Here is a 2,136-nt window from a genome sequence, read left to right as displayed (position 1 = left end):
CAAAGCAAACCTCATTCATTGTTGCAGGGATCTTCAAGACACTACACAATACGATATATCGGACCTGACTTGGTCAATATGAAGAGTACACTAACCATAGCATTAAAGCTTAAAAGTATGGACTGCTGAAAACATTTGGCAATGGCAAAATTTGCACAATGTTCGAAATGTATATATATTTTTAAATAAAAATGTTTGAAAATATTATTTTTCTTTTCAATTCTATACATTTTATAACATGCTTATATAGCAAACACTTGTTTCTATAGTGGTGTATCACATGACTCAGAAGTGTACAATTAACTATTTCCCCTCAGATCTGTTATCAACACACTTTGACAAACAGGCCCTAATATGATGTAACAGTGAACTTTATCATTTTACGCAAGGGACTTAAGAACATTAACATCACAGCAACGTCATACAAACATTTACTTTCAAAATGTCACTCTTGAAGGAAGAAATATTACGCTTCTCTTGGTATTTTGTATTATAATACAATCAAATTGTGTTGTGTTCTATATTTCCTCTGCAACTAACATTTGTTAACTGACATTTTATCATTTGGTATTCATCCATCCAGTCCATTTTCTACCGCTTGTTAAAAAAAGCCTTCTTCTCAAGCCTATAAATTTAAGGGTTATTCTTATTCTTAATCCTCACAACAAACACTATGCACACAAAACATAATATTACACAGCTGATTTGATCTTCTCATCAAAACAAACCTTAAAAGTAGGTCAGTGTTTGGTCATCCTTCAATGAATAAAATGCATATATGAGCTGCACCCAACATTTCCTCCATAACTCTGCCCATATTCAACAAAAACAGACAATATTTCCCACAATCTCGAGACACATTACCACATGTAGGGCTGTATTCCTTCAGTCGATTAATCAGCCGATGGTGCCTTTGACCAAACTTTTCATTACTCAACAATGATGGATGATTTGAGTAAATTAGCTAGACATTTGCAAATTAATTGGGAATTAATTTGTACCCTTTTACATACAAATATGCAATTTAATAATACTTTCCTAAAGATCGTTTGAATTCAGTTGATCTAGTTTCACTGAAAATGCTGATAGAAAGTTTTTACCTCTCTTCGTGTATGTCACCAAATAAAAAAATAAATAAAACAATCTTAAATTATAATTTTAAAAAAGCTTTGTTGTTATAGATTGATGTCTATATTCAACTTTACAGCTTATATTTAAGATTAGCTCTTTATGCACAAACATAATCAATAATAGGTCAGCTAATGGAGTAGATGTCATTAAGTCCGGAACAAAATGCAAAGCGATTATATAGAACTCACACGCTACTGTAGCTAGGGGTCATGTCCTCAGGATGCCCTCTGCACATTCCTCACAACATTATCAGGCCACTATAACCGGCTCCCCATCTGCATGCTAATGTGCACCCGCTGTGAACCGTGACCCCAGTGACCTTGGTGTAGTCAGTGCTCTTCCGGGGTCACTGTGGATGTGTGTTAAAGAGAAAGTGATGGTGCAGCTAATGGACTTCATCCGCTGACCTTGTGATTTCGGGTGGTGCCCCCAGGAGCCGACTGCTCCTCGGAGGCCTGTCCCAGGCCATCAGCTGCCGGTGGAGGTAAGTGCTGCGACAGAGGTCATGTTAACTGCTAAAAAGAAGACCATTAATAACACACACACAGCTGCTGATCATAAGGCACTCTACAATGTCCCAGCAAACGTCCATCTTAATATACACAAGAATATGCTCCTTTTTTTGGACCATGATAATGCATTCTTACTAGAATACGATGTTGAGTCTTTAGATCACATTCCTCACAACATTATCAGGCTGCTATTCAATTGGCAGCCCACTAAACAAAAAGCTCCGGACCACAAAACTTGAAAATGATAAACTGGAGAACATACAAAGGAGAAGTGGTGTTTTCATATTGAGTTATTATTGTATATTGGTGCAGTTTTGAGCAGCTTTCCCAGTCCTTCCATCGGAGAACACTAAACAAACAAACTGACTAACTTGACTTACTCACTTAAGTACAAATGGGGACAAATACATCTTTAATGTTATGTAATGTTATATTTATATCTCATCCAGTCTGTGAATAATAACTGTTTCACATTTGAGGAGGAACAAAATGT

The sequence above is a fragment of the Eucyclogobius newberryi genome, unplaced genomic scaffold (genome assembly GCF_026437365.1).
Source record: "Eucyclogobius newberryi isolate DKJ021-1_F unplaced genomic scaffold, fEucNew1.0.hap1 SCAF_21, whole genome shotgun sequence".
NCBI classification, from domain to species: Eukaryota; Metazoa; Chordata; class Actinopteri; order Gobiiformes; family Gobiidae; genus Eucyclogobius; species Eucyclogobius newberryi.
Note: the sequence above shows the minus strand (reverse complement) of the source record.